Below are 25,845 nucleotides of genomic sequence, written 5' to 3' on the forward strand. Positions count from 1 at the left end.
CACGGCTCTGGGAGCGAGCCGGGTGCCGGCTAACCGGGAGAATTGCTTGAAAGAAACGCGACACCGAATGAGCGCTCAGAACAAAGCCTCAATACGGTGTTTCCCATGGTGTTTGTGGCTGCCTTGTCTTTTGCACAGAGTAAAAAACAAGGCAGCCATCGAATAGGGCCCGATTGTTCCTACTTGGTCAGCCGAGGAGCAAGAGGGAGCAAGCGTCTCAACCAAGCAAAGCTCACCATGGGGAAGGTGGCTATGCCAACTGGCCTGGTGCCCTGCTCCCGCAGTGACGGATAATCGTACTCTGGTTTCTCTTCATAACGTACACGTCTTTCGCCTTTTACTAAAGACTTCCGTGGAGAGCAGCACTAATGAGTTGTTTCTATTTTTGGCAGGCTTTACCTTTGCGGGTGAAGCCCTTTCTGTCTGTGCAAAAGAAATCTTGTTCCTGTGCAGAGTGACTTCCCTGAGTAGAGTCGCCTTACTTATTGTGACTGTGCCGATGGTGCTCGCGGCATTGCAAAGTTATACCATTTAAAAGGGCTGAAGAGTGCTCAGTGACTCTCTGGCCACCTATGGCCATAAAAAGAACACCGCGACAAGTGCGCATTGTGCCAGGAAGGGCCCTCGGACGTGAACCAGTGGACAGTTATCGCTTCTCTGCCTTTTGGCTAAGATCAAGTGTAGTATCTGTTCTTATCAGTTTAATATCTGATATGTCCTCTATACGAGGACTACATATTAAATGGATTTTTAGGAACAGGAGTTGAAAAAGGAGCTTACACCGTTCACTCCAAGCATCGACCCGGTAATGCAGTGCCGCTGGGAACGGTGCGCTCTTCTCTGCTCTTGTGAAAAAGCAAACAGTGGTGCAGGATGGAAGTTTCAGGGAGCCCAAGATGAAATTTTCTTTTAGTCTGCTGAGAAAAGGGAGTGAATGCGAGGCAGACTTTAACACGGCTCTGGGAGCGAGCCGAGTGCGGGCTAACCGGGAGAATTGCTTGAAAGAAACGCGACTCCGAATGAGCGCTCAGAACAAAGCCTCAATACGGTGTTTCCCGTGGTGTTTGTGGCTGCCTTGTCTTTTGCACAGAGTAAAAGACAAGGCAGCCATCGAATAGGGCCCGATTGTTCCTACTTGGTCAGTTGAGGAGCAAGGGGGAGCAAGCGTCTCAACCAAGCAAAGCTCACCATGGGGAAGGTGGCTATGGCAACTGGCCTGGTGCCCTGCTCCCGCAGTGACGGATAATCGTACTCTGGTTTCTCTTCATAACGTACAAGTCTTTCGCCTTTTACTAAAGACTTCCGTGGGGAGCAGCACTAATGAGTTGTTTCTATTTTTGGCAGGCTTTACCTTTGCGGGTGAAGCCCTTTCTGTCCGTGCAAAAGAAATCTTGTTCCTGTGCAGAGTGACTTCCCTGAGTAGAGTCGCCTTACTTGTTGTGACTGTGCCGATGTTGCTTGAATGGTGCTCGCGGGAGTGCAAAGTTATACCATTTAAAAGGGCTGAAGAGTGCTCAGTGCAGCAGAGGTGCAAAGTGACTCTCTGGCCACCTATGGCCATAAAAAGAAAACCGCGACAAGTGCGCATTGTGCCAGGAAGGGCCCTCGGACGTGAACCAGTGGACAGTTATCGCTTCTCGGCCTTTTGGCTAAGATCAAGTGTAGTATCTGTTCTTATCAGTTTAATATCTGATATGTCCTCTATACGAGGACTACATATTAAATGGATTTTTAGGAACAGGAGTTGAAAAAGGAGCTTGCTCCGTTCACTCCAAGCATCGACCCGGTACTGCAGTGCCGCTGGGAACGGTGCGCTCTTCTCTGCTCTTGTTAAAAAGCAAACAGTGGTGCAGGATGGAAGTTTCTTTTAGTCTGCTGAGAAAAGGGAGTGAATGCGAGGCAGACTTTAACACGGCTCTGGGAGCGAGCCGATTGCGGGCTAACCGGGAGAATTGCTTGAAAGAAACGCGACACCGAATGAGCGCTCAGAACAAAGCCTCAATACGGTGTTTCCCGTGGTGTTTGTGGCTGCCTTGTCTTTTGCACAGAGTAAAAGACAAGGCAGCCATCGAATAGGGCCCGATTGTTCCTACTTGGTCAGCCGAGGAGCAAGGGGGAGCAAGCGTCTCAACCAAGCAAAGCTCACCATGGGGAAGGTGGCTATGGCAACTGGCCTGGTGCCCTGCTCCCGCAGTGACGGATAATCGTACTCTGGTTTCTCTTCATAACGTACAAGTCTTTCGCCTTTTACTAAAGACTTCCGTGGGGAGCAGCACTAATGAGTTGTTTCTATTTTTGGCAGGCTTTACCTTTGCGGGTGAAGCCCATTCTGTCCGTGCAAAAGAAATCTTGTTCCTGTGCAGAGTGACTTCCCTGAGTAGAGTCGCCTTACTTGTTGTGACTGTGCCGATGTTGCTTGAATGGTGCTCGCGGGAGTGCAAAGTTATACCATTTAAAAGGGCTGAAGAGTGCTCAGTGCAGCAGAGGTGCAAAGTGACTCTCTGGCCACCTATGGCCATAAAAAGAAAACCGCGACAAGTGCGCATTGTGCCAGGAAGGGCCCTCGGACGTGAACCAGTGGACAGTTATCGCTTCTCGGCCTTTTGGCTAAGATCAAGTGTAGTATCTGTTCTTATCAGTTTAATATCTGATATGTCCTCTATACGAGGACTACATATTAAATGGATTTTTAGGAACAGGAGTTGAAAAAGGAGCTTGCTCCGTTCACTCCAAGCATCGACCCGGTACTGCAGTGCCGCTGGGAACGGTGCGCTCTTCTCTGCTCTTGTTAAAAAGCAAACAGTGGTGCAGGATGGAAGTTTCTTTTAGTCTGCTGAGAAAAGGGAGTGAATGCGAGGCAGACTTTAACACGGCTCTGGGAGCGAGCCGATTGCGGGCTAACCGGGAGAATTGCTTGAAAGAAACGCGACACCGAATGAGCGCTCAGAACAAAGCCTCAATACGGTGTTTCCCGTGGTGTTTGTGGCTGCCTTGTCTTTTGCACAGAGTAAAAGACAAGGCAGCCATCGAATAGGGCCCGATTGTTCCTACTTGGTCAGCCGAGGAGCAAGGGGGAGCAAGCGTCTCAACCAAGCAAAGCTCACCATGGGGAAGGTGGCTATGCCAACTGGCCTGGTGCCCTGCTCCCGCAGTGACGGATAATCGTACTCTGGTTTCTCTTCATAACGTACAAGTCTTTCGCCTTTTACTAAAGACTTCCTTGGAGAGCAGCACTAATGAGTTGTTTCTATTTTTGGCAGGCTTTACCTTTGCGGGTGAAGCCCTTTCTGTCTGTGCAAAAGAAATCTTGTTCCTGTGCAGAGTGACTTCCCTGAGTAGAGTCGCCTTACTTGTTGTGACTGTGCTGATGTTGCTTGACACAAAGTCCAAAAAAGGTAATGTAGACCAGAAATATTCATGTTAAACAGGCAAAACAGGGGAAAGCGCGAACGCAGTCCCCCACTACCAGAAATTATGCAGTCGAGATTCCCACATTTGGGGAATTCGCAAGGGTCAGTACAGTCGGTGTGCAATGACTGAGCCTCGCCTTGAGTGAACCACCTTCTTGATCATGGTGTCTCTCCTGCCAGGTAAGTATGAGCTGGAAATGTCAGAGGCTGATACCTCTTTCCCAGGTGCCTCACTCGGCCAGACGGTGCTGCAACTTAGACTGTCTGGTGTGCCATGCCAGCAGCAGCAGCTACCCCGAAACTAAAACCTTTGCAGATTAAAACAGTAAGGCTTTTCATTATCTTTCTGATCACTTCTTCTTTTAAACAACCAAGGAACTTGCAATAAAAATGTATTTCTTTCAGCGCATCTCCAAGCATCGACCCGGTACTGCAGTGCCGCTGGGAACGGTGCGCTCTTCTCTGCTCTTGTGAAAAGGCAAACAGTGGTGCAGGATGGAAGTTTCAGGGAGCCCAAGATGAAATTTTCTTTTAGTATGCTGAGAAAAGGGAGTGAATGCGAGGCAGACTTTAACACGGCTCTGGGAGCGAGCCGAGTGCGGGCTAACCGGGAGAATTGCTTGAAAGAAACGCGACACCGAATGAGCGCTCAGAACAAAGCCTCAATACAGTGTTTCCCGTGGTGTTTGTGGCTGCCTTGTCTTTTGCACAGAGTAAAAAACAAGGCAGCCATCGAATAGGGCCCGATTGTTCCTACTTGGTCAGCCGAGGAGCAAGGGGGAGCAAGCGTCTCAACCAAGCAAAGCTCACCATGGGGAAGGTGGCTATGCCAACTGGCCTGCTGCCCTGCTCCCGCAGTGACGGATAATCGTACTCTGGTTTCTCTTCATAACGTACAAGTCTTTCGCCTTTTACTAAAGACTTCCGTGGAGAGCAGCACTAATGAGTTGTTTCTATTTTTGGCAGGCTTTACCTTTGCGGGTGAAGCCCTTTCTGTCTGTGCAAAAGAAATCTTGTTCCTGTGCAGAGTGACTTCCCTGAGTAGAGTCGCCTTACTTGTTGTGACTGTGCCGATGTTGCTTGATTGGTGCTCGCGGGAGTGCAAAGTTATACCATTTAGAAGGGCTGAAGAGTGCTCAGTTCAGCGGGTGGGCGGAGGTGCAAAGTGACTCTCTCGCCACCTATGGCCATAAAAAGAACACCGCGACAAGTGCGCATTGTGCCAGGAAGGGCCCTCGGACGTGAACCAGTGAACAGTTATCGCTTCTCGGCCTTTTGTCTAAGATCAAGTGTAGTATCTGTTCTTATCAGTTTAATAACTTATATATCCTCTATACGTGGACTACATATTAATTGGATTTTTAGGAACAGGAGTTGAAAAAGGAGCTTGCTCCGTTCACTCCAAGCATCGACCCGGTACTGCAGTGCCGCTGGGAACGGTGCGCTCTTCTCTGCTCTTGTGAAAAAGCAAACAGTGGTGCAGGATGGAAGTTTCAGAGAGCCCAAGATGAAATTTTGTTTTAGTCTGCTGAGAAAAGGGAGTGAATGCGAGGCAGACTTTAACACGGCTCTGGGAGCGAGCCGAGTGCGGGCTAACCGGGAGAATTGCTTGAAAGAAACGCGACACCGAATGAGCGCTCAGAACAAAGCCTCAATACGGTGTTTCCCGGTGCCCCTTTCATGGTGCTTTGGACATTACTGACTCCAGGAGCCAGAGCACAAATTTGCATATTTCTTCCAGAGAGCAGTGTTTGACAATCGGCCATGTTGCCACTAGAGGACGCCACCCACGGACCTCCGGGAGCCAGGCTCCACCTCTGCACACTTGGGGCGGCTTCCTGATTCTATTTACTGCGAGAAAAGTGCTTAAAAATCGGCCTTGTATCCGCAAAAATCTGCCTCAAATTGCCTCCGATAGCAATGCTCCAACTTGGCACACTTTTCCCCAAGACAGGGGTGCCAAGTTGGGGCAGTTTCCCTGGTTCAATTACCCCCGAGAAAAGTGTTCAAAAATCGGCCTCATGTCCGCGAAAATGCCCTTCAATTGACCCCCTGGAGCCAGGCACCAAGTTGGTAAAATACCGCACCGAGAAAAGCGCTTGAAAATCGGCCTTGTGTCCACGAAAATCCGCCTCAAATTACCTCCGTGAGTCATGCTCACATTGTGATGGCACACTTTCCCCCAAGACAAGTGTGCCAAGTTGGAGCGGTCGAATTTGCCCCAAGGAAAGTGTCCGAAATTAAACCCCCTCAAGCAGGCAGCACCCTCTCTGAATGGAGCCACCCTCCTCCGTTCAGTCTTCCACTGGATCTCCAAACCTCCAGGAACCATGCCTACCAGCGGGCCCTCTGCACCCACACTTAAGCACCCCTCCACGGACTGCACCATCCATCCACACCTGCGGAAACTCCGCGCCCCTGGTACTATAAACCTTTTTAAAAAGTGGCCAGATTGGAAAAAAAAATTTGGCCACTTATTAATTATTTTTATAGTACCAGGGGCGTGGAGTTCCAGGCAGTTCGGATCCTTGTTGCAGTCCATGGAGGGTGGCTTAAATGTGGGTGCACGGGGCCGGCTGTTGGGGATGGTTTCCTGGAGGTTAGAAGAAACAGGGGATGACTGACCAGAGGGGGCTCATGGGCGGGTGCAGCCGGCTCTAGGAGGTCTAATTTCGGACAATTTTCTCGGGGCATAGTGGATTGAAGACTGACAGCTGGCGGTCAATTGAGGTGTATTTTCGCGGAGAAAAGAACGATTTTTAAGCACTTTTTCCGGGGGATATTTTACCAACTTTGGGCCTGGCTCCAGGAGGTCAGTTGAGGGGGATTTTCGCGGACATTAGGCCGATTTTTGAGCACTTTTCTCGGGGGAAATTGGACTAGGTAAACCTCTCCAATTTAGCACACTTTCCACCGGGGAAAAGGACACCCCTTTGGATCGAAGAGTCCCGACTTCTGGAGGTCAATTGAGGCGGATTTTTGCTGAGAAATGATCGATTTTTAAGCACTTTTCTCGGGCGGAATTTATCAACTTGGGGCCTGGCCCCCTGATAATTCATAAAAGAACCAGGCTCCAGGCCCCCTAAGCTGGAAAACACACCCTTACTCAATCATCTCTCCTTGGGTAAAAACTCTTCCTTGAGCCCCCTGATAATATACATAAGAACAAGGCTCCAAGCCCCCTGTCCGAGAAAACACACCCGTACATAAGCACCTTTCCTTGGGTAATAACTCTGCCTTGAACCCCCTGATAATTCATAAAAGAACCAGGCTCCAGGCCCCCTGTCCTAGAAAACACACCCTTATTTAAGCACCTCTCCTTGGGCAAAAACTCTGCCTTGAGCCCCCAGGTACTGTCTAAAAGAACCAGGCTCCAGGCCTCCTGTCCTGAAAAACACACCCTTATTCAAGCACCTTTCCTTGGGCAAAAACTCTGTCTTGAGCCCCCAGGTACTGTCTAAAAGAACCAGGCTCCAGGCCCCCTGTCCTGGAAAACGCACCCTTATTCAAGCACATCTCCTTGGGCAAAAACTCTGCCTTGAGCCCCCTGGTACTGTCTAAAAGATCCAGGCTCCAGGCCCCCTGTCCTGAAAAACACACCCTTATTCAAGCACCTTTCCTTGGGCAAAAACTCTGCCGTGAGACCCCTGGTACTGTGTAGAAGAACCAGGCTCCAGGCCCCCTGTCCTGGAAAATGCACCCTTATCCAAGCACCTCTCCTGGGGCAAAAAATATGCCTTGAGCCCCCTGGTACTGTCTAAAAGAACCAGGCTCCAGGCGTCCTGTCCTGGAAAACGCACCCTTATTCATAATAATCCCAGGTTTCTTTACAGCACTGTTGCCAGGCTGACAAAGAGTCCGAGCTCTGTTGAGCCATGTATTCCTTTAACTCTCAGCAGTGATGATTTCATGACATTCTTTATCAATAAAATTGTTTCTATCAGAGAGAAGATTGATGGAATCCTTCCAACTATTATCACTGATGTATTATCAAGTAGAGCAGCTTTAGAAGTATCTTTAGAACCTGATTTGTATTTAGACGGCTTCTGCCCAGTTGATCTATCTGAGCTAACAACAGCAATAGTCTCTTCTAAACCATCAACTTGTATGTTAGACCCAATCCCAACCAGACTGTTCAAGGAGGTTTTCCCCTTAATCAATACTTCCATATTGGATTTGATCAATCAGTCTTTGTTGACAGAAGCCTCAATACGGTGTTTCCCGTGGTGTTTGTGGCTGCCTTGTCTTTTGCACAGAGTAAAAGACAAGGCAGCCATCGAATAGGGCCCGATTGTTCCTACTTGGGCAGCCGAGGAGCAAGGGGGAGCAAGCGTCTCAACCAAGAAAAGCTCACCATGGGGAAGGTGGCTATGCCAACTGGCCTGGTGCCCTGCTCCCGCAGTGACGGATAATCGTACTCTGGTTTCTCTTCATAACGTACAAGTCTTTCGCCTTTTACTAAAGACTTCCGTGGAGAGCAGCACTAATGAGTTGTTTCTATTTTTGGCAGGCTTTACCTTTGCGGGTGAAGCCCTTTCTGTCTGTGCAAAAGAAATCTGTTCCTGTGTAGAGTGACTTCCCTGAGTAGAGTCGCCTTAATTGTTGTGACTGTGCCGATATTGCTTGAATGGTGCTCGCGGGAGTGCAAAGTTATACCATTTAAAAGGGCTGAAGAGTGCTCAGTGACTCTCTGGCCACCTATGGCCATAAAAAGAACACCGCGACAAGTGCGCATTGTGCCAGGAAGGGCCCTCGGACGTGAACCAGTGGACAGTTATCGCTTCTCGGCCTTTTGGCTAAGATCAAGTGTAGTATCTGTTCTTATCAGTTTAATATCTGATATGTCCTCTATACGAGGACTACATATTAAATGAATTTTTAGGAACAGGAGTTGAAAAAGGAGCTTGCTCCGTTCACTCCAAGCATCGACCCGGTACTGCAGTGCCGCTGGGAACGGTGCGCTCTTCTCTGCTCTTGTGAAAAAGCAAACAGTGGTGCAGGATGGAAGTTTCTTTTAGTCTGCTGAGAAAAGGGAGTGAATGCAAGGCAGACTTTAACACGGCTCTAGGAGCGAGCCGAGTGCGGGCTAACCGGGAGAATTGCTTGAAAGAAACGCGACACCGAATGAGCGCTCAGAACAAAGCCTCAATACGGTGTTTCCCGTGGTGTTTGTGGCTGCCTTGTCTTTTGCACAGAGTAAAAGACAAGGCAGCCATCGAATAGGGCCCGATTGTTCCTACTTGGTCAGCCGAGGAGCAAGGGGGAGCAAGCGTCTCAACCAAGCAAAGCTCACCATGGGGACGGTGGCTATGCCAACTGGCCTGGTGCCCTGCTCCCGCAGTGACGGATAATCGTACTCTGGTTTCTCTTCATAACGTACAAGTCTTTCGCCTTTTACTAAAGACTTCCGTGGAGAGCAGCACTAATGAGTTGTTTCTATTTTTGGATGGCTTTACCTTTGCGGGCTAAGTCTTTTCTGTTTGTGCAAAAGAAAATCATGTTGCTGTGCAGAGTGACTTCTCGGAGTAGAGTAGAGCCAAGTAGATTCTTATTTGTTGTTTCTCTATCTTATGTCGTTGATTTTGTGCATGCTTTGGCATTAAGAACCTGTGCTTAAGAGGTATTTTTGTGCTTGATTAAAGTTTTCCAACTATATTGTAGTTAAAATTCTTTATCAAAATGTTTTTGGTTGTTTTTGCTTTCTTGCTCATTGCAGGTTGAAATACTGCCCATCCAACAATGGCAAGACCCCCAGGGCTTCTAGGGCCTGAAACCTCTCCCACCCATGATTGTCTTGGAGAAAAACAGAGGCTACATCCACTACCAGGGACAGCCGAAACTCTGCCGCGTGGGGAGCATGGGCACCTGTTGGACGCCTGCACAAAGGTATTTTGTCGCAAATGTAGAGAAATTGGTCACACCATCGAAGAGTGTACGAATGGCAGAAAGTGCAATCTCTGTGGAGAATAAAACCACCTCTTCAGAGATTGCCCAAAATCTTTTGCCAACAAGTTGAAATCCCTAAAAATACAGGAAGGAGGTGGAAATGGAGGGCAGTCAGAGGCAGTTGATGAGCTATTTAAAACAGCTAGGCTGGGAAATTCAAATTTACCACCAAAACCCCTGAATGGTGGACAGCAGTCAGGTGAGGCAGAAGACGGGGAGGGGCCTGCAGAAGCCCCACAAATGGAAAGCTCCTTTTAGGTTGAGGAAAGGCAAGGCAAGTTTATTTGTAGAGCACAATTCGTAAACAAAATTGCTTTACAGCTACATAAAATCACAAGAAGGCCAATAAAATAATTCCATAAAAGATATAAAATAACTAATTAATTAAATTAAAAGTGAAGAGTGCAAATAAAATACTTTCAGTTGTCATGTGCACAGCTAAATAGAACTGTTTTAAAGTCTATTCTCTGAGCGACAGAAAGCTAGTGCAGAGACCTGAGCACTGGACTAATATGGTGATATTTTCTGGTTCTAGTCAGGACTGAATGAACTGCTCTCCATCATTAGAGGCTTAAACTTTGATTAAAAGTAACCTATAAAAGCAATAGTTTGGCTTCTAATGACTGAAACAAAACCCAGAAGAGTGGTGCGACAGTGAAGCTCTGGAGCACCTTTGAAGAAGCACCTTTAGCAGCAGTAAGTTGGTTTCCTGTGTGACGTTAGCAGTCTCTTTATCGGCTATCATATAGCAGCATTTGGCAAACCTTCAGCGTACCTTATTAATCATCCATTTTAAAAATGGCAAGGTGTTATAAAACAGTGACACAAGGTCAAAAAAGGGTAATGTAGATCAGAAATATTCATGTTAAACAGCCAAATCAGGGGAAAGCGCGAACGCAGTCCCCCACTACCAGAAATTATGCAGTCAAGATTCCCACATTTGGGGAATTCGCAAGGGTCAGTACAGTCGGTGTGCAATGACTGAGCCTCGCCTTGAGTGAACCACCTTCTTGATCATGGTGTCTCTCCTGCCAGGTAAGTATGAGTTGGAAATGTCAGAGGCTGATACCTCTTTCACAGGTGCCTCACTCGGCCGGACGGTGCTGCAACCATGCCAGCAGCAGCAGCTACCCCGAAATTAAAATGTTTGCAGATTAAAACAGTAAGAATTTTCATTATCTTTCTGATCACTTCTTCTTTTAAACAACCAAGGAACTTGCAGCACAAATGTATTTCTTTCCCCTCCTTCCCATCTCTAAAGCCACACCTACCCACACTGGAAAATTTCCCAGTTGAGGCAAACCCTCACAGCTGGGCAGCTGCATATCTCCAGTGCAGACATGCTGCAGCATTTGGCAAACCTTAATAAACATCCACTTCAGTAGACACATGTCCTCTTTTTTCATTTTGTTCCTCCCCATCTCTAAGGCAATGCCCACCTGCCTGGGGTGACTGCACTGTATGACCTCACCTGACTGCGCAGCTGCATATCTGTTGTGTAGACATGCTGCAGCATTCAGCGTACCTTACTAAACATCCATTTTAAAGATGGCAAGGTGTTATAAAACAGTGACACAAGGTCAAAAAAGGGTAATATAGACCAGAAATGTTCATGTTAAACAGCCAAATCAGGGGAAAGCGCGAACGCAGTCCCCCACAACCAGAAATTATGCAGTCGAGATTCCCACATTTGGGGAATTCGCAAGGGTCAGTACAGCCGGTGTGCAATGACTGAGCCTCGCCTTGAGTGAACCACCTTCTTGATCATGGTGTCTCTCCTGCCAGGTAAGTATGAGTTGGAAATGTCAGAGGCTGATACCTCTTTCCCAAGTGCCTCACTCGGCCGGACGGTGCTGCAACTTCAACTGTCTGGTGTGCCATGCCAGCAGCAGCAGCTACCCCGAAACTAAAACGTTTGCAGATTAAAACAGTAAGGCTTTTCATTATCTTTCTGATCACTTCTTCTTTTAAACAACCAAGGAACTTGCAGCACAAACGTATCTCTTTCCCCTCCTCCCCATCTCTAAAGCCACACCCACCCACACTGGGAAATTTCTCAGTTGAGGCAAACCCTCACGGCTGCATATCTCCAGTTCAGACATGCTGCAGCATTTGGCAAACCTAGCTAAACATCCACTTCAGTGGTCACATGTCCTCTTTTTTCATTTTGTTCCTCCCCATCTCTAAGGCAATGCCCACCTGCCTGGGGTGACTGCACTGTATGACCTCACCTGACAACTGCGCAGCTGCATATCTGTTGTGTAGACATGCTGCAGCATTCAGCGTACCTTACTAAACATCCATTTTAAAGATGGCAAGGTGTTGTTAAAACAGTGACACAAGGTCAAAAAAGGGTAATGTAGACCAGAAATATTCATGTTAAACAGCCAAATCAGAGGAAAGCGCGAACGCAGTCCCCCACTACCAGAAATTATGCAGTCGAGATTCCCACATTTGGGGAATTCGCAAGGGTCAGTACAGTCAGTGTGCAATGACTGAGCCTCGCCTTGAGTGAACCACCTTCTTGATCATGGTGTCTCTCCTGCCAGGTAAGTATGAGTTGGAAACGTCAGAGGCTGATACCTCTTTCCCAGGTGCCTCACTCGGCCAGACGGTGCTGCAACTTCAACTGTCTAATGTGCCATGCCAGCAGCAGCAGCTACCCCGAAACTAAAACGTTTGCAGATTAAAACAGTAAGGCTTTTCATTATCTTTCTGATCACTTCTTCTTTTAAACAACCAAGGAACTTGCAGCACAAACGTATCTCTTTCCCCTCCTCCCCATCTCTAAAGCCACACCCACCCACACTGGGAAATTTCTCAGTTGAGGCAAACCCTCACGGCTGCATATCTCCAGTTCAGACATGCTGCAGCATTTGGCAAACCTAGCTAAACATCCACTTCAGTGGTCACATGTCCTCTTTTTTCATTTTGTTCCTCCCCATCTCTAAGGCAATGCCCACCTGCCTGGGGTGACTGCACTGTATGACCTCACCTGACTGCGCAGCTGCATATCTGTTGTGCAGACATGCTGCAGCACTCAGCGTACCTTACTAAACATCCATTTTAAAGATGGCAAGGTGTTGCTAAAACAGTGACACAAGGTCAATAAAGGGTAATGTAGATCAGAAATATTCATGTTAAACAGCCAAATCAGGGGAAAGCGCGAACGCAGTCCCCCACTACCAGAAATTATGCAGTCAAGATTCCCACATTTGGGTAATTCGCAAGGGTCAGTACAGTCGGTGTGCAATGACTGAGCCTCACCTTGAGTGAACCACCTTCTTGATCATGGTGTCTCTCCTGCCAGGTAAGTATGAGTTGGAAATGTCAGAGGCTGATACCTCTTTCACAGGTGCCTCACTCGGCCGGACGGTGCTGCAACTTCAACTGTCTGGTGTGCCATGCCAGCAGCAGCAGCTACCCCGAAACTAAAATGTTTGCAGATTAAAACAGTAAGGCTTTTCATTATCGTTCTGATCACTTCTTCTTGTAAACAACCAAGGAACTTGCAGCACAAATGTATTTCTTTCCCCTACTTCCCATCTCTAAAGCCACACCCACACTGGGAAATTTCTCAGTTGAGGCAAACCCTCACGGCTGGGCAGCTGCATATCTCCAGTGCAGACATGCTGCAGCATTTGGCAAACCTTGCTAAACATCCACTTCAGTAGACACATGTCCTCTTTTTTCATTTTGTTCCTCCCCATCTCTAAGGCAATGCCCACCTGCCTGGGGTGACTGCACTGTATGACCTCACCCTTAAAACTGCGCAGCTGCATATCTGTTGTGCAGACATGCTGCAGCATTTCTTAATAAACATCCATTTTAAAGATGGCAAGGTGTTATAAAACAGTGACACAAGGTCAAAAAAGGGTAATGTAGACCAGAAATATTCATGTTAAACAGCCAAATCAGGGGAAAGCGCGAACGCAGTCACCCACTACCAGAAATCAGATACCAGAAACCACTACCAGAAACCAGTGAAAAAGGAGCTTGCTCCGTTCACTCCAAGCATCGACCCGGTACTGCAGTGCCGCTTGGAACGGTGCGCTCTTCTCTGCTCTTGTGAAAAAGCAAACAGTGGTGCAGGATGGAAGTTTCTTTTAGTCTGCTGAGAAAAGGGAGTGAATGCGAGGCAGACCTTAACACGGCTCTGGGAGTGAGCCGAGTGCGGGCTAACCGGGAGAATTGCTTGAAAGAAACGCGACACCGAATGAGCGCTCAGAACAAAGCCTCAATACGGTGTTTCCCGTGGTGTTTGTGGCTGCCTTGTCTTTTGCACAGAGTAAAAGACAAGGCAGCCATCGAATAGGGCCCGATTGTTCCTACTTGGTCAGCCGAGGAGCAAGGGGGAGCAAGCGTCTCAACCAAGCAAAGCTCACCATGGGGAAGGTGGCTATGCCAACTGGCCTGGTGCCCTGCTCCCGCAGTGACGGATAATTGTACTCTGGTTTCTCTTCATAACGTACAAGTCTTTCGCCTTTTACTAAAGACTTCCGTGGAGAGCAGCACTAATGAGTTGTTTCTATTTTTGGCAGGCTTTACCTTTGCGGGTGAAGCCCTTTCTGTCTGTGCAAAAGAAATCTTGTTCCTGTGCAGAGTGACTTCCCTGAGTAGAGTCGCCTTACTTGTTGTGACTGTGCCGATGTTGCTTGAATGGTGCTCGCGGGAGTGCAAAGTTATACCATTTAAAAGGGCTGAAGAGTGCAAAGTGACTCTCTGGCCACCTATGGCCATAAAAAGAACACCGCGACAAGTGCGCATTGTGCCAGGAAGGGCCCTCGGACGTGAACCAGTGGAAAGTTATCGCTTCTCGGCCTTTTGGCTAAGATCAAGTGTAGTATCTGATATGTCCTCTATACGAGGACTACATATTAAATGGATTTTTAGGAACAGGAGTTGAAAAAGGAGCTTTCGATGTTGCTTGACACAAAGTCCAAAACCGGTAATGTAGACCAGAAATATTCATGTTAAACAGGCAAATCAGGGGAAAGCGCGAACGCAGTCCCCCACTACCAGAAATTATGCAATCGAGATTCCCACATTTGGGGAATTCGCAAGGGTCAGTACAGTCGGTGTGCAATGACTGAGCCTCGCCTTGAGTGAACCACCTTCTTGATCATGGTGTCTCTCCTGCCAGGTAAATATGAGCTGGAAATGTCAGAGGCTGATACCTCTTTCCCAGGTGCCTCACTCGGCCGGACGGTGCTGCAACTTCAACTGTCTGGTGTGCCATGCCAGCAGCAGCAGCTACCCCGAAACTAAAATGTTTGCAGATTAAACAGTAAGGCTTTTCATTATCTTTCTGATCACTTCTTCTTTTAAACAACCAAGGAACTTGCAGCACAAATGTATTTCTTTCCCCTCCTCCCCATCTCTAAAGCCACACCCACCCACACTGGGAAATTTCTCAGTTGAGGCAAACCCTAACTGCTGGGCAGCTGCATATCTCCAGTGCAGACATGCTGCAGCATTTGGCAAACCTTGCTAAAGATCCACTTCAGTGGTCACTTGTCCTCTTTTTTTCATTTTGTTCCTCCCCATCTCTAAGGCAATGCCCACCTTCCTAGAGTGACTGCACTGTATGACCTCACCTGACAACTGCGCAGCTGCATATCTGTTGTGTCGACATGCTGCAGCATTTGGCAAACCTTGCTATCTTGCATATCTCCAGTGCAGACAGACAACCAAGGAACTTGCAGCAAAAATGTATTTCTTTCAGCGCATCTCCAAGCATCGACCCGGTACTGCAGTGCCGCTGGGAACGGTGCGCTCTTCTCTGCTCTTGTGAAAAAGCAAACAGTGGTGCAGGATGGAAGTTTCAGGGAGCCCAAGATGAAATTTTCTTTTAGTCTGCTGAGAAAAGGGAGTGAATGCGAGGCAGACTTTAACACGTCTCTGGGAGCGAGCCGAGTGCGGGCTAACCGGGAGAATTGCTTGAAAGAAACGCGACACCGAATGAGCGCTCAGAACAAAGCCTCAATACGGTGTTTCCCGTGGTGTTTGTGGCTGCCTTGTCTTTTGCACAGAGTAAAAAACAAGGCAGCCATCGAATAGGGCCCGATTGTTCCTACTTGGTCAGCCGAGGAGCAAGGGGGAGCAAGCGTCTCAACCAAGCAAAGCTCACCATGGGGAAGGTGGCTATGCCAACTGGCCTGGTGCCCTGCTCCCGCAGTGATGGATAATCGTACTCTGGTTTCTCTTCATAACGTACAAGTCTTTCGCCTTTTACTAAAGACTTCCGTGGGGAGCAGCACTAATGAGTTGTTTCTATTTTTGGCAGGCTTTACCTTTGCGGGTGAAGCCCTTTCTGTCTGTGCAAAAGAAATCTTGTTCCTGTGCAGAGTGACTTCCCTGAGTAGAGTCGCCTTACTTGTTGTGACTCTGCCGATGTTGCTTGAATGGTGCTCGCGGGAGTGCAAAGTTATACCATTTAAAAGGGCTGAAGAGTGCTCAGTGACTCTCTGGCCACCTATGGCCATAAAAAGAACACCGCGACAAGTGCGCATTGTGCCAGGAAGGGCCCTCGGACGTGAACCAGTGGACAGTTATCGCTTCTCGGCCTTTTGGCTAAGATCAAGTGTAGTATCTGTTCTTATCAGTTTAATATCTGATATGTCCTCTATACAAGGACTACATATTAAATGGATTTTTAGGAACAGGAGTTGAAAAAGGAGCTTGCTCCACTCACTCCAAGCATCGACCTGGTACTGCAGTGCCGCTGGGAACGGTGCGCTCTTCTCTGCTCTTGTGAAAAAGCAAACAGTGGTGCAGGATGGAAGTTTCTTTTAGTCTGCTGAGAAAAGGGAGTGACTGCGAGGGAGACTTTAACACGGCTCTAGGAGCGAGCCGAGTGCGGGCTAACCGGGAGAATTACTTGAAAGAAACGCGACACCGAATGAGCGCTCAGAACAAAGCCTCAATACGGTGTTTCCCGTGGTGTTTGTGGCTGCCTTGTCTTTTGCACAGAGTAAAAGACAAGGCAGCCATCAAAAAGGGCCCGATTGTTCCTACTTGGGCAGCCGAGGAGCAAGGGGGAGCAAGCGTCTCAACCAAACAAAGCTCACCATGGGGAAGGTGGCTATGCCAACTGGCCTGGTGCCCTGCTCCCGCAGTGACGGATAATCGTACTCTGGTTTCTCTTCATAACGTACAAGTCTTTCGCCTTTTACTAAAGACTTCCGTGGAGAGCAGCACTAATGAGTTTTTTCTATTTTTGGCAGGCTTTACCTTTGCGGGTGAAGCCCTTTCTGTCTGTGCAAAAGAAATCTTGTTCCTGTGCAGAGTGATTTCCCTGAGTAGAGTCGCCTTACTTGTTGTGACTGTGCCGATGTTGCTTGAATGGTGCTCGCGGGAGTGCAAAGTTATACCATTTAAAAGGGTGCTCAGTGCAGCGGGTGGGCGGAGGTGCAAAGTGACTCTCTGGCCACCTATGGCCATAAAAAGAACACCGCGACAAGTGCGCATTGTGCCAGGAAGGGCCCTCGGACGTAAACCAGTGGACAGTTATCGCTTCTCGGCCTTTTGGCTAAGATCAAGTGTAGTATCTGTTCTTATCAGTTTAATATCTGATATGTCCTCTATACGAGGACTACATATTAAATACATTTTTAGGAACAGGAGTTGAAAAAGGAGCTTGCTCCGTTCACTCCAAGCATTGACCCGGTACTGCAGTGCCACTGGGAACGGTGCCCTCTTCTCTGCTCTTGTGAAAAAGCAAACAGTGGTGCAGGATGGAAGTTTCTTTTAGTCTGCTGAGAAAAGGGAGTGAATGCGAGGCAGACTTTAACACGGCTCTGGGAGCGAGCCGAGTGTGGGCTAACCGGGAGAATTGCTTGAAAGAAACGCGACACCGAATGAGCGCTCAGAACAAAGCTTCAATACGGTGTTTCCCTTGGTGTTTGTGGCTGCCTTGTCTTTTGCACAGAGTAAAAGACAAGGCAGCCATCGAATAGGGCCCGATTGTTCCTACTTGGTCAGCCGAGGAGCAAGCGTCTCAACCAAGCAAAGCTCACCATGGGGAAGGTGGCTATGCCAACTGGCCTGGTGCCCTGCTCCCGCAGTGACGGATAATCGTAGTCTGGTTTCTCTTCATAACGTACAAGTCTTTCGCCTTTTACTAAAGACTTCCGTGGAGAGCAGCACTCATGAGTTGTTTCTATTTTTGGCAGGCTTTACCTTTCCGGGTGAAGCCCTTTCTGTCTGTGAAAAAGAAATCTTGTTCCTGTGCAGAGTGACTTCCCTGAGTAGAGTCGCCTTACTTGTTGTGACTGTGCCGATGTTGCTTGAATGGTGCTCGCGGGAGTGCAAAGTTATACCATTTAAAAGGGCTGAAGAGTGCTCAGTGCAGCGGAGGTGCAAAGTGACTCTCTGGCCACCTATGGCCATAAAAAGAACACCGTGACAAGTGCGCATTGTGCCAGGAAGGGCCCTCGGACGTGAACCAGTGGACAGTTATCGCTTCTCGGCCTTTTGGCTAAGATCAAGTGTAGTTTCTGTTCTTATCAGTTTAATATCTGATATATCCTCTGTACGAGGACTACATATTAAATGGATTTTTAGGAACCGGAGTTGAAAAAGGAGCTTGCTCCGTTCACTCCAAGCATCGACCCGGTACTGCAGTGCTGCTGGGAACGGTACGCTCTTATCTGCTCTTGTGAAAAAGCAAACAGTGGTGCAGGATGGAAGTTTCAGGGAGCCCAAGATGAAATTTTCTTTTAGTCTGCTGAGAAAAGGGAGTGAATGCGAGGTAGACTTTAACATGGCTCTGGGAGCGAGCCGAGTGCGGGCTAACCGGGAGAATTGCTTGAAAGAAACGCAACACCGAATGAGCGCTCAGAACAAAGCCTCAATACGTTGTTTCCCGTGGTGTTTGTGGCTGCCTTGTCTTTTGCACAGAGTAAAAGACAAGGCAGCCATCGAATAGGGCCCGATTGTTCCTACTTGGTCAGCCAGGGAGCAAGCGTCTCAACCAAGCAAAGCTCACCATGGGGAAGGTGGCTATGCCAACTGGCCTGGTGCCCTGCTCCCGCAGTGACGGATAATCGTACTCTGGTTTCTCTTCATAACGTACAAGTCTTTCGCCTTTTACTAAAGACTTCCGTGGAGAGCAGCACTAATGAGTTGTTTCTATTTTTGGCAGGCTTTACCTTTGCGGGTGTAGCCCTTTTTGTCCGTGCAAAAGAAATCTTGTTCCTGTGCAGAGTGACTTCCCTGAGTAGAGTCGCCTTACTTGTTGTGACTGTGCCGATGTTGCTTGAATGGTGCTCGCGGGAGTGCAAAGTTATACCATTTAAAAGGGCTGAAGAGTTCTCAGTGCAGCGGGTGGGCGGAGGTGCAAAGTGACTCTCTGGCCACCTCTGGCCATAAAAAGAACACCGCGACAAGTGCGCATTGTGCCAGGAAGGGCCCTCGGACGTGAAGCAGTGGACAGTTATCGCTTCTCGGCCTTTTGGCTAAGATCAAGTGTAGTATCTGTTCTTATCAGTTTAATATCTGATATGTCCTCTATACGAGGACTACATATTAAATGGACTTTTAGGAACAGGAGTTGAAAAAGGAGCTTGCTCCGTTCACTCCTAGCATTGACCCGGTACTGCAGTGCCGCTGGGAACGGTGCGCTCTTCTCTGCTCTTGTGAAAAAGCAAACAGTGGTGCAGGATGGAAGTTTCTTTTAGTCTGCTGAGAGAAGGGAGTGAATAATAGGCAGACTTTAACACGGCTCTGGGAGCGAGCCGAGTGCGGGCTAACCGGGAGAATTGCTTGAAAGAAACGCGACACCGAATGAGCGCTCAGAACAAAGCCTCAATACGGTGTTTCCCATGGTGTTTGTGGCTGCCTTGTCTTTTGCACAGAGTAAAAGACAAGGCAGCCTTCGAATAGGGCCCGATTGTTCCTACTTGGTCAGCCGGGGAGCAAGGGGGAGCAAGCGTCTCAACCATGCAAAGCTCACCATGGGGAAGGTGGCTATGCCAACTGGCCTGGTGCCCTGCTCCCGAAGTGACGGATAATCGTACTCTGGTTTCTCTTCATAACGTACAAGTCTTTCGCCTTTTTCTAAAGACTTCCGTGGAGAGCAGCACTAATGAGTTGTTTCTATTTTTGGCAGGCTTTACCTTTGCGGGTGAAGCCCTTTCTCTCTGTGCAAAAGAAATCTTGTTCCTGTGCAGAGTGACTTCCCTGAGTAGAGTCGCCTTACTTGTTGTGACTGTGCCGATGTTGCTTGAATGGTGCTCCCGGGAGTGCAAAGTTATACCATTTAAAAGGGCTGAAGAGTGCTCAGTGCAGCGGGTGGGCGGAGGTGCAAAGTGACTCTCTGGCCACCTATGGCCATAAAAAGAACACCGCGACAAGTGCGCATTGTGCCAGGAAGGGCCCTCGGACGTGAACCAGTGGACAGTTATCGCTTCTCGGCCTTTTGGCTAAGATCAAGTGTAGTATCTGTTCTTATCAGTTTAATATCTGATATGTCCTCTATACGAGGACTACATATTAAATGGATTTTTAGGAACAGGAGTTGAAAAAGGAGCTTGCTCCGTTCACTCCAAGCATCGACCCGGTACTGCAGTGCCGCTGGGAACGGTGCGCTCTTCTTTGCTCTTGTGGAAAAGCAAACAGTGGTGCAGGATGGAAGTTTCTTTTAGTCTGCTGAGAAAAGGGAGTGAATGCTAGGCAGACTTTAACACGGCTCTGGGAGCAAGCCGAGTGCGGGCTAACTGGGAGAATTGCTTGAAAGAAACGCGACACCGAATGAGCGCTCAGAACAAAGCCTCAATACGGTGTTTCCCGTGGTGTTTGTGGCTGCCTTGTCTTTTGCACAGAGTAAAAGACAAGGCAGCCATCGAATAGGGCCCGATTGTTCCTACTTGGTCAGCCGAGGAGCAAGGGGGAGCAAGCGTCTCAACCAAGCAAAGCTCACCATGGGGAAGGTGGCTATGCCAACTGGCCTGGTGCCCTGCTCCCGCAGTGACGGATAATCGTACTCTGGTTTCTCTTCATAACGTACAAGTCTTTCGCCTTTTACTAAAGACTTCCGTGGAGAGCAGCACTAATGAGTTTTTTCTATTTTTGGCAGGCTTTACCTTTGCGGGTGAAGCCCTTTCTCTCTGTGCAAAAGAAATCTTGTTCCTGTGCAGAGTGACTTCCCTGAGTAGAGTCGCCTTACTTGTTGTGACTGTGCCGATGTTGCTTGAATGGTGCTCGCGGGAGTGCAAAGTTATACCATTTAAAAGGGCTGAAGAGTGCTCAGTGCAGCGGGTGGGCGGAGGTGCAAAGTGACTCTCTGGCCACCTATGGCCATAAAAAGAACACCGCGACAAGTGCGCATTGTGCCAGGAAGGGCCCTCGGACGTGAACCAGTGGACAGTTATCGCTTCTCGGCCTTTTGGCTAAGATCAAGTGTAGTATCTGTTCTTATCAGTTTAATATCTGATATGTCCTCTATACGAGGACTACATATTAAATGGATTTTTAGGAACAGGAGTTGAAAAAGGAGCTTGCTCCGTTCACTCAGAGCATCGACCCGGTACTGCAGTGCCGCTGGGAACGGTGCGCTCTTCTCTGCTCTTGTGGAAGTTTCAGGGAGCCCAAGATGAAATTTTCTTTTAGTCTGCTGAGAAGAGGGAGTGAATGCGAGGCAGACTTTAACACGGCTCTGGGAGCGAGCCGAGTGCGGGCTAACCGGGAGAATTGCTTGAAAGAAACGCGACACCGAATGAGCGCTCAGAACAAAGCCTCAATACGGTGTTTCCCGTGGTGTTTGTGGCTGCCTTGTCTTTTGCACAGAGTAAAAGACAAGGCAGCCATCGAATAGGGCCCGATTGTTCCTACTTGGTTCAGCCGAGGAGCAAGGGGGCTCAAGCGTCTCAACCAAGCAAAGCTCACCATGGGGAAGGTGGCTATGCCAACTGGCCTGGTGCCCTGCTCCCGCAGTGACGGATAATCGTACTCTGGTTTCTCTTCATAACGTACAAGTCTTTTGCCTTTTACTAAAGACTTCCGTGGAGAGCAGCACTAATGAGTTGTTTCAATTTTTGGCAGGCGTTACCTTTGCGTGTGAAGCCCTTTCTGTCTGTGCAAAAGAAATCTTGTTCCTGTGCAGAGTGACTTCCCTGAGTAGAGTCGCCTTACTTGTTGTGACTGTGCCGATGTTGCTTGAATGGTGCTCGCGGGAGTGCAAAGTTATACCATTTAAAAGGGCTGAAGAGTGCTCAGTGCAGCGGAGGTGCAAAGTGACTCTCTGGCCACCTATGGCCATAAAAAGAACACCGTGACAAGTGCGCATTGTGCCAGGAAGGGCCCTCGGACGTGAACCAGTGGACAGTTATCGCTTCTCGGCCTTTTGGCTAAGATCAAGTGTAGTTTCTGTTCTTATCAGTTTAATATCTGATATGTCCTCTGTACGAGGACTACATATTAAATGGATTTTTAGGAACCGGAGTTGAAAAAGGAGCTTGCTCCGTTCACTCCAAGCATCGACCCGGTACTGCAGTGCTGCTGGGAACGGTACGCTCTTATCTGCTCTTGTGAAAAAGCAAACAGTGGTGCAGGATGGAAGTTTCAGGGAGCCCAAGATGAAATTTTCTTTTAGTCTGCTGAGAAAAGGGAGTGAATGCGAGGTAGACTTTAACATGGCTCTGGGAGCGAGCCGAGTGCGGGCTAACCGGGAGAATTGCTTGAAAGAAACGCAACACCGAATGAGCGCTCAGAACAAAGCCTCAATACGTTGTTTCCCGTGGTGTTTGTGGCTGCCTTGTCTTTTGCACAGAGTAAAAGACAAGGCAGCCATCGAATAGGGCCCGATTGTTCCTACTTGGTCAGCCAGGGAGCAAGCGTCTCAACCAAGCAAAGCTCACCATGGGGAAGGTGGCTATGCCAACTGGCCTGGTGCCCTGCTCCCGCAGTGACGGATAATCGTACTCTGGTTTCTCTTCATAACGTACAAGTCTTTCGCCTTTTACTAAAGACTTCCGTGGAGAGCAGCACTAATGAGTTGTTTCTATTTTTGGCAGGCTTTACCTTTGCGGGTGTAGCCCTTTTTGTCCGTGCAAAAGAAATCTTGTTCCTGTGCAGAGTGACTTCCCTGAGTAGAGTCGCCTTACTTGTTGTGACTGTGCCGATGGTGCTCGCGGGAGTGCAAAGTTATACCATTTAAAAGGGCTGAAGAGTTCTCAGTGCAGCGGGTGGGCGGAGGTGCAAAGTGACTCTCTGGCCACCTCTGGCCATAAAAAGAACACCGCGACAAGTGCGCATTGTGCCAGGAAGGGCCCTCGGACGTGAAGCAGTGGACAGTTATCGCTTCTCGGCCTTTTGGCTAAGATCAAGTGTAGTATCTGTTCTTATCAGTTTAATATCTGATATGTCCTCTATACGAGGACTACATATTAAATGGACTTTTAGGAACAGGAGTTGAAAAAGGAGCTTGCTCCGTTCACTCCTAGCATTGACCCGGTACTGCAGTGCCGCTGGGAACGGTGCGCTCTTCTCTGCTCTTGTGAAAAAGCAAACAGTGGTGCAGGATGGAAGTTTCTTTTAGTCTGCTGAGAGAAGGGAGTGAATAATAGGCAGACTTTAACACGGCTCTGGGAGCGAGCCGAGTGCGGGCTAACCGGGAGAATTGCTTGAAAGAAACGCGACACCGAATGAGCGCTCAGAACAAAGCCTCAATACGGTGTTTCCCATGGTGTTTGTGGCTGCCTTGTCTTTTGCACAGAGTAAAAGACAAGGCAGCCTTCGAATAGGGCCCGATTGTTCCTACTTGGTCAGCCGGGGAGCAAGGGGGAGCAAGCGTCTCAACCATGCAAAGCTCACCATGGGGAAGGTGGCTATGCCAACTGGCCTGGTGCCCTGCTCCCGAAGTGACGGATAATCGTACTCTGGTTTCTCTTCATAACGTACAAGTCTTTCGCCTTTTTCTAAAGACTTCCGTGGAGAGCAGCACTAATGAGTTGTTTCTATTTTTGGCAGGCTTTACCTTTGCGGGTGAAGCCCTTTCTCTCTGTGCAAAAGAAATCTTGTTCCTGTGCAGAGTGACTTCCCTGAGTAGAGTCGCCTTACTTGTTGTGACTGTGCCGATGTTGCTTGAATGGTGCTCCCGGGAGTGCAAAGTTATACCATTTAAAAGGGCTGAAGAGTGCTCAGTGCAGCGGGTGGGCGGAGGTGCAAAGTGACTCTCTGGCCACCTATGGCCATAAAAAGAACACCGCGACAAGTGCGCATTGTGCCAGGAAGGGCCCTCGGACGTGAACCAGTGGACAGTTATCGCTTCTCGGCCTTTTGGCTAAGATCAAGTGTAGTATCTGTTCTTATCAGTTTAATATCTGATATGTCCTCTATACGAGGACTACATATTAAATGGATTTTTAGGAACAGGAGTTGAAAAAGGAGCTTGCTCCGTTCACTCCAAGCATCGACCCGGTACTGCAGTGCCGCTGGGAACGGTGCGCTCTTCTTTGCTCTTGTGGAAAAGCAAACAGTGGTGCAGGATGGAAGTTTCTTTTAGTCTGCTGAGAAAAGGGAGTGAATGCTAGGCAGACTTTAACACGGCTCTGGGAGCAAGCCGAGTGCGGGCTAACTGGGAGAATTGCTTGAAAGAAACGCGACACCGAATGAGCGCTCAGAACAAAGCCTCAATACGGTGTTTCCCGTGGTGTTTGTGGCTGCCTTGTCTTTTGCACAGAGTAAAAGACAAGGCAGCCATCGAATAGGGCCCGATTGTTCCTACTTGGTCAGCCGAGGAGCAAGGGGGAGCAAGCGTCTCAACCAAGCAAAGCTCACCATGGGGAAGGTGGCTATGCCAACTGGCCTGGTGCCCTGCTCCCGCAGTGACGGATAATCGTACTCTGGTTTCTCTTCATAACGTACAAGTCTTTCGCCTTTTACTAAAGACTTCCGTGGAGAGCAGCACTAATGAGTTTTTTCTATTTTTGGCAGGCTTTACCTTTGCGGGTGAAGCCCTTTCTCTCTGTGCAAAAGAAATCTTGTTCCTGTGCAGAGTGACTTCCCTGAGTAGAGTCGCCTTACTTGTTGTGACTGTGCCGATGTTGCTTGAATGGTGCTCGCGGGAGTGCAAAGTTATACCATTTAAAAGGGCTGAAGAGTGCTCAGTGCAGCGGGTGGGCGGAGGTGCAAAGTGACTCTCTGGCCACCTATGGCCATAAAAAGAACACCGCGACAAGTGCGCATTGTGCCAGGAAGGGCCCTCGGACGTGAACCAGTGGACAGTTATCGCTTCTCGGCCTTTTGGCTAAGATCAAGTGTAGTATCTGTTCTTATCAGTTTAATATCTGATATGTCCTCTATACGAGGACTACATATTAAATGGATTTTTAGGAACAGGAGTTGAAAAAGGAGCTTGCTCCGTTCACTCAGAGCATCGACCCGGTACTGCAGTGCCGCTGGGAACGGTGCGCTCTTCTCTGCTCTTGTGGAAGTTTCAGGGAGCCCAAGATGAAATTTTCTTTTAGTCTGCTGAGAAGAGGGAGTGAATGCGAGGCAGACTTTAACACGGCTCTGGGAGCGAGCCGAGTGCGGGCTAACCGGGAGAATTGCTTGAAAGAAACGCGACACCGAATGAGCGCTCAGAACAAAGCCTCAATACGGTGTTTCCCGTGGTGTTTGTGGCTGCCTTGTCTTTTGCACAGAGTAAAAGACAAGGCAGCCATCGAATAGGGCCCGATTGTTCCTACTTGGTTCAGCCGAGGAGCAAGGGGGCTCAAGCGTCTCAACCAAGCAAAGCTCACCATGGGGAAGGTGGCTATGCCAACTGGCCTGGTGCCCTGCTCCCGCAGTGACGGATAATCGTACTCTGGTTTCTCTTCATAACGTACAAGTCTTTTGCCTTTTACTAAAGACTTCCGTGGAGAGCAGCACTAATGAGTTGTTTCAATTTTTGGCAGGCGTTACCTTTGCGTGTGAAGCCCTTTCTGTCTGTGCAAAAGAAATCTTGTTCCTGTGCAGAGTGACTTCCCTGAGTAGAGTCGCCTTACTTGTTGTGACTGTGCCGATGTTGCTTGAATGGTGATCGCGGGAGTGCAAAGTTATACCATTTAAAAGGGTGCTCAGTGCAGCGGGTGGGCGGAGGTGCAAAGTGACTCTCTGGCCACCTATGGCCATAAAAAGAACACCGCGACAAGTGCGCATTGTGCCAGGAAGGGCCCTCGGACGTGAACCAGTGGACAGTTATCGCTTCTCGGCCTTTTGGCTAAGATCAAGTGTAGTACCTGTTCTTATCAGTTTAATATATGATATGTCCTCTATACGAGGACTACATATTAAATGGATTTTTAGGAACAGGAGTTGAAAAAGGAGCTTGCTCCGTTCATTCCAAGCATCCACCCGGTACTGCAGTGCCGCTAGGAACGGTGCGCTCTTCTCTGCTCTTGTGAAAATGCAAACAGTGGTGCAGGATGGAAGTTTCAGGAAGCCCAAGATGAAATTTTCTTTTAGTCTGCTGAGAAAAGGGAGTGAATGCGAGGCAGACTTTAAC

At 48.6% G+C, this 25,845-nt stretch overlaps 41 non-coding genes and 1 pseudogene across 41 annotated transcripts; 36 read left to right on the forward strand and 6 right to left on the reverse strand.

Annotated features, from left to right (window-relative positions):
* The first annotated feature begins 296 nt into the window (after positions 1 to 296).
* Positions 297 to 410, forward strand: LOC140265869 (U5 spliceosomal RNA). Its single transcript, XR_011906555.1, has one exon. It is a non-coding gene; the product is annotated as a U5 spliceosomal RNA (small nuclear RNA).
* A 238-nt stretch (positions 411 to 648) lies between these two features.
* LOC140320439 (U2 spliceosomal RNA) lies at positions 649 to 839 on the forward strand. Its single transcript, XR_011918288.1, has one exon. It is a non-coding gene; the product is annotated as a U2 spliceosomal RNA (small nuclear RNA).
* A 409-nt stretch (positions 840 to 1,248) lies between these two features.
* On the forward strand, positions 1,249 to 1,362 carry LOC140265678 (U5 spliceosomal RNA). The gene has a single exon (XR_011906380.1). It is a non-coding gene; the product is annotated as a U5 spliceosomal RNA (small nuclear RNA).
* Positions 1,363 to 1,629: 267 nt separating this feature from the next.
* On the forward strand, positions 1,630 to 1,820 carry LOC140266402 (U2 spliceosomal RNA). Its single transcript, XR_011907035.1, has one exon. It is a non-coding gene; the product is annotated as a U2 spliceosomal RNA (small nuclear RNA).
* Positions 1,821 to 2,206: 386 nt separating this feature from the next.
* LOC140265679 (U5 spliceosomal RNA) lies at positions 2,207 to 2,320 on the forward strand. Its single transcript, XR_011906381.1, has one exon. It is a non-coding gene; the product is annotated as a U5 spliceosomal RNA (small nuclear RNA).
* A 267-nt stretch (positions 2,321 to 2,587) lies between these two features.
* LOC140266403 (U2 spliceosomal RNA) lies at positions 2,588 to 2,778 on the forward strand. Its single transcript, XR_011907036.1, has one exon. It is a non-coding gene; the product is annotated as a U2 spliceosomal RNA (small nuclear RNA).
* A 386-nt stretch (positions 2,779 to 3,164) lies between these two features.
* LOC140265867 (U5 spliceosomal RNA) lies at positions 3,165 to 3,278 on the forward strand. The gene has a single exon (XR_011906553.1). It is a non-coding gene; the product is annotated as a U5 spliceosomal RNA (small nuclear RNA).
* A 156-nt stretch (positions 3,279 to 3,434) lies between these two features.
* LOC140320337 (U1 spliceosomal RNA) lies at positions 3,435 to 3,598 on the reverse strand. Its single transcript, XR_011918195.1, has one exon. It is a non-coding gene; the product is annotated as a U1 spliceosomal RNA (small nuclear RNA).
* A 682-nt stretch (positions 3,599 to 4,280) lies between these two features.
* On the forward strand, positions 4,281 to 4,394 carry LOC140320982 (U5 spliceosomal RNA). The gene has a single exon (XR_011918747.1). It is a non-coding gene; the product is annotated as a U5 spliceosomal RNA (small nuclear RNA).
* Positions 4,395 to 4,669: 275 nt separating this feature from the next.
* On the forward strand, positions 4,670 to 4,860 carry LOC140320535 (U2 spliceosomal RNA). Its single transcript, XR_011918372.1, has one exon. It is a non-coding gene; the product is annotated as a U2 spliceosomal RNA (small nuclear RNA).
* Positions 4,861 to 7,824: 2,964 nt separating this feature from the next.
* Positions 7,825 to 7,938, forward strand: LOC140320983 (U5 spliceosomal RNA). The gene has a single exon (XR_011918748.1). It is a non-coding gene; the product is annotated as a U5 spliceosomal RNA (small nuclear RNA).
* A 248-nt stretch (positions 7,939 to 8,186) lies between these two features.
* On the forward strand, positions 8,187 to 8,377 carry LOC140266266 (U2 spliceosomal RNA). Its single transcript, XR_011906910.1, has one exon. It is a non-coding gene; the product is annotated as a U2 spliceosomal RNA (small nuclear RNA).
* Positions 8,378 to 8,763: 386 nt separating this feature from the next.
* Positions 8,764 to 8,877, forward strand: LOC140320698 (U5 spliceosomal RNA). Its single transcript, XR_011918488.1, has one exon. It is a non-coding gene; the product is annotated as a U5 spliceosomal RNA (small nuclear RNA).
* A 1,358-nt stretch (positions 8,878 to 10,235) lies between these two features.
* LOC140320900 (U1 spliceosomal RNA) lies at positions 10,236 to 10,399 on the reverse strand. Its single transcript, XR_011918671.1, has one exon. It is a non-coding gene; the product is annotated as a U1 spliceosomal RNA (small nuclear RNA).
* Positions 10,400 to 10,985: 586 nt separating this feature from the next.
* LOC140320728 (U1 spliceosomal RNA) lies at positions 10,986 to 11,149 on the reverse strand. Its single transcript, XR_011918515.1, has one exon. It is a non-coding gene; the product is annotated as a U1 spliceosomal RNA (small nuclear RNA).
* Positions 11,150 to 11,749: 600 nt separating this feature from the next.
* LOC140320827 (U1 spliceosomal RNA) lies at positions 11,750 to 11,913 on the reverse strand. Its single transcript, XR_011918605.1, has one exon. It is a non-coding gene; the product is annotated as a U1 spliceosomal RNA (small nuclear RNA).
* A 597-nt stretch (positions 11,914 to 12,510) lies between these two features.
* Positions 12,511 to 12,674, reverse strand: LOC140320802 (U1 spliceosomal RNA). Its single transcript, XR_011918581.1, has one exon. It is a non-coding gene; the product is annotated as a U1 spliceosomal RNA (small nuclear RNA).
* Positions 12,675 to 13,801: 1,127 nt separating this feature from the next.
* Positions 13,802 to 13,915, forward strand: LOC140320984 (U5 spliceosomal RNA). The gene has a single exon (XR_011918749.1). It is a non-coding gene; the product is annotated as a U5 spliceosomal RNA (small nuclear RNA).
* Positions 13,916 to 14,164: 249 nt separating this feature from the next.
* Positions 14,165 to 14,275, forward strand: LOC140320647 (U2 spliceosomal RNA; annotated as a pseudogene).
* A 68-nt stretch (positions 14,276 to 14,343) lies between these two features.
* LOC140265841 (U1 spliceosomal RNA) lies at positions 14,344 to 14,507 on the reverse strand. Its single transcript, XR_011906530.1, has one exon. It is a non-coding gene; the product is annotated as a U1 spliceosomal RNA (small nuclear RNA).
* A 1,039-nt stretch (positions 14,508 to 15,546) lies between these two features.
* Positions 15,547 to 15,660, forward strand: LOC140265680 (U5 spliceosomal RNA). The gene has a single exon (XR_011906382.1). It is a non-coding gene; the product is annotated as a U5 spliceosomal RNA (small nuclear RNA).
* A 249-nt stretch (positions 15,661 to 15,909) lies between these two features.
* LOC140320388 (U2 spliceosomal RNA) lies at positions 15,910 to 16,100 on the forward strand. The gene has a single exon (XR_011918242.1). It is a non-coding gene; the product is annotated as a U2 spliceosomal RNA (small nuclear RNA).
* A 386-nt stretch (positions 16,101 to 16,486) lies between these two features.
* On the forward strand, positions 16,487 to 16,600 carry LOC140320724 (U5 spliceosomal RNA). Its single transcript, XR_011918511.1, has one exon. It is a non-coding gene; the product is annotated as a U5 spliceosomal RNA (small nuclear RNA).
* A 267-nt stretch (positions 16,601 to 16,867) lies between these two features.
* On the forward strand, positions 16,868 to 17,058 carry LOC140266452 (U2 spliceosomal RNA). Its single transcript, XR_011907081.1, has one exon. It is a non-coding gene; the product is annotated as a U2 spliceosomal RNA (small nuclear RNA).
* Positions 17,059 to 17,434: 376 nt separating this feature from the next.
* LOC140265971 (U5 spliceosomal RNA) lies at positions 17,435 to 17,548 on the forward strand. Its single transcript, XR_011906648.1, has one exon. It is a non-coding gene; the product is annotated as a U5 spliceosomal RNA (small nuclear RNA).
* A 267-nt stretch (positions 17,549 to 17,815) lies between these two features.
* On the forward strand, positions 17,816 to 18,006 carry LOC140320497 (U2 spliceosomal RNA). Its single transcript, XR_011918342.1, has one exon. It is a non-coding gene; the product is annotated as a U2 spliceosomal RNA (small nuclear RNA).
* A 399-nt stretch (positions 18,007 to 18,405) lies between these two features.
* Positions 18,406 to 18,519, forward strand: LOC140320987 (U5 spliceosomal RNA). The gene has a single exon (XR_011918751.1). It is a non-coding gene; the product is annotated as a U5 spliceosomal RNA (small nuclear RNA).
* Positions 18,520 to 18,794: 275 nt separating this feature from the next.
* Positions 18,795 to 18,985, forward strand: LOC140320272 (U2 spliceosomal RNA). Its single transcript, XR_011918136.1, has one exon. It is a non-coding gene; the product is annotated as a U2 spliceosomal RNA (small nuclear RNA).
* Positions 18,986 to 19,371: 386 nt separating this feature from the next.
* Positions 19,372 to 19,485, forward strand: LOC140265788 (U5 spliceosomal RNA). Its single transcript, XR_011906480.1, has one exon. It is a non-coding gene; the product is annotated as a U5 spliceosomal RNA (small nuclear RNA).
* A 275-nt stretch (positions 19,486 to 19,760) lies between these two features.
* LOC140266404 (U2 spliceosomal RNA) lies at positions 19,761 to 19,951 on the forward strand. Its single transcript, XR_011907037.1, has one exon. It is a non-coding gene; the product is annotated as a U2 spliceosomal RNA (small nuclear RNA).
* Positions 19,952 to 20,337: 386 nt separating this feature from the next.
* Positions 20,338 to 20,451, forward strand: LOC140320725 (U5 spliceosomal RNA). Its single transcript, XR_011918512.1, has one exon. It is a non-coding gene; the product is annotated as a U5 spliceosomal RNA (small nuclear RNA).
* Positions 20,452 to 20,726: 275 nt separating this feature from the next.
* On the forward strand, positions 20,727 to 20,917 carry LOC140320358 (U2 spliceosomal RNA). Its single transcript, XR_011918214.1, has one exon. It is a non-coding gene; the product is annotated as a U2 spliceosomal RNA (small nuclear RNA).
* Positions 20,918 to 21,302: 385 nt separating this feature from the next.
* Positions 21,303 to 21,416, forward strand: LOC140320750 (U5 spliceosomal RNA). The gene has a single exon (XR_011918535.1). It is a non-coding gene; the product is annotated as a U5 spliceosomal RNA (small nuclear RNA).
* A 267-nt stretch (positions 21,417 to 21,683) lies between these two features.
* On the forward strand, positions 21,684 to 21,874 carry LOC140320457 (U2 spliceosomal RNA). Its single transcript, XR_011918305.1, has one exon. It is a non-coding gene; the product is annotated as a U2 spliceosomal RNA (small nuclear RNA).
* Positions 21,875 to 22,273: 399 nt separating this feature from the next.
* LOC140320988 (U5 spliceosomal RNA) lies at positions 22,274 to 22,387 on the forward strand. The gene has a single exon (XR_011918752.1). It is a non-coding gene; the product is annotated as a U5 spliceosomal RNA (small nuclear RNA).
* Positions 22,388 to 22,651: 264 nt separating this feature from the next.
* LOC140320273 (U2 spliceosomal RNA) lies at positions 22,652 to 22,842 on the forward strand. The gene has a single exon (XR_011918137.1). It is a non-coding gene; the product is annotated as a U2 spliceosomal RNA (small nuclear RNA).
* A 386-nt stretch (positions 22,843 to 23,228) lies between these two features.
* On the forward strand, positions 23,229 to 23,342 carry LOC140265789 (U5 spliceosomal RNA). Its single transcript, XR_011906481.1, has one exon. It is a non-coding gene; the product is annotated as a U5 spliceosomal RNA (small nuclear RNA).
* Positions 23,343 to 23,617: 275 nt separating this feature from the next.
* LOC140266406 (U2 spliceosomal RNA) lies at positions 23,618 to 23,808 on the forward strand. Its single transcript, XR_011907038.1, has one exon. It is a non-coding gene; the product is annotated as a U2 spliceosomal RNA (small nuclear RNA).
* Positions 23,809 to 24,194: 386 nt separating this feature from the next.
* Positions 24,195 to 24,308, forward strand: LOC140320726 (U5 spliceosomal RNA). Its single transcript, XR_011918513.1, has one exon. It is a non-coding gene; the product is annotated as a U5 spliceosomal RNA (small nuclear RNA).
* Positions 24,309 to 24,583: 275 nt separating this feature from the next.
* On the forward strand, positions 24,584 to 24,774 carry LOC140320359 (U2 spliceosomal RNA). Its single transcript, XR_011918215.1, has one exon. It is a non-coding gene; the product is annotated as a U2 spliceosomal RNA (small nuclear RNA).
* A 385-nt stretch (positions 24,775 to 25,159) lies between these two features.
* On the forward strand, positions 25,160 to 25,273 carry LOC140320751 (U5 spliceosomal RNA). Its single transcript, XR_011918536.1, has one exon. It is a non-coding gene; the product is annotated as a U5 spliceosomal RNA (small nuclear RNA).
* Positions 25,274 to 25,540: 267 nt separating this feature from the next.
* Positions 25,541 to 25,731, forward strand: LOC140320525 (U2 spliceosomal RNA). Its single transcript, XR_011918363.1, has one exon. It is a non-coding gene; the product is annotated as a U2 spliceosomal RNA (small nuclear RNA).
* The last annotated feature ends 114 nt before the right edge of the window (positions 25,732 to 25,845 follow it).

The sequence above is a fragment of the Leuresthes tenuis genome, unplaced genomic scaffold, assembly GCF_036924035.1.
Source record: "Leuresthes tenuis unplaced genomic scaffold, fLeuTen1.0.hap1 SCAF_12, whole genome shotgun sequence".
Classification (NCBI taxonomy): domain Eukaryota; kingdom Metazoa; phylum Chordata; class Actinopteri; order Atheriniformes; family Atherinopsidae; genus Leuresthes; species Leuresthes tenuis.